Source organism: Haemaphysalis longicornis, unplaced genomic scaffold (genome assembly GCF_048455015.1).
Source record: "Haemaphysalis longicornis isolate Haplotype H1 unplaced genomic scaffold, Haemaphysalis longicornis Haplotype H1 scaffold_8, whole genome shotgun sequence".
Classification (NCBI taxonomy): Eukaryota; Metazoa; Arthropoda; class Arachnida; order Ixodida; family Ixodidae; genus Haemaphysalis; species Haemaphysalis longicornis.
In genome coordinates this window covers 145121179-145121914 of record NW_027526445.1, presented here as the reverse complement: position 1 = coordinate 145121914, position 736 = coordinate 145121179, and the positions used below count along the sequence as shown (strand labels likewise).

The following is a 736-nucleotide window of genomic DNA, read 5'->3' as shown; positions in this document are numbered from 1 at the left end:
AGGTGCCGGGGTTCGAACCCGGGGCCTTTCACATGCGAAGCGAACGCTCTACCACTGAGCTACACCCCCCACCGGGTGCTGTACAGCAGAACGGCAAACGTCATACTCTCGGCGAAGAATACTGCGAGTGCAGTAGAGAAGAGTGAACTTTCATAATAAAATTAAGAGCCATTCCACTATGTCGAGGTGGATGACCATGCGGAATATGTGGGAACTACAAATTAGATTCATTGTAACGTAAATCACACGCATTAATTTTTCTCATCATTTGGCAATGGTAGCGACTTAACTTGGAAGGTGTAGAGTTTATCTCAGCAGAGAAAGATGGGAATGTCCTTTCACCTGCCGTAGAAGCTCATGTATTGAGAGCAGACGGCGATTCCACAATCTTTGAAACTTCAGTGTGAATTACGTAATTATAAAAAGCAGCCTAAACTCATCCTAACGGTATAGTCGTCTTAGCGGTTGTCACATGCCTTGTTGTGGGATCGCTTTGATGATGATGATGATGATTATTAAACGTTTGTTGAAGGAGATGGCTTTTTGGCGAATAAAAAATCTACTGAAATTCAGATAAATTCCCATGCAAAGCGTTTTAAAGCCGCTTGTCTTCTATGTGAGTTCCTTACTGCCTGATTTGGCAATGAGTAGGCAACTACATACAGTTATATACCTATTTTGAGTTTTCTTCGGTTTATTTACGTCAATAATGCACATTAACACCGTTACAGCGATT

At 42.1% G+C, this 736-nt stretch overlaps 1 non-coding gene across 1 annotated transcript in view; it reads right to left on the bottom strand.

The window, feature by feature from the left end:
* The window catches only part of Trnaa-cgc (transfer RNA alanine (anticodon CGC)), a 72-nt gene extending 3 nt beyond the window's left edge, over positions 1 to 69 (bottom strand). Inside the window, exon 1 of the tRNA in view lies at positions 1 to 69. This exon is cut by the window's left edge and continues 3 nt beyond it. This is a non-coding gene — a tRNA (tRNA-Ala).
* Positions 70 to 736: the final 667 nt, after the last annotated feature.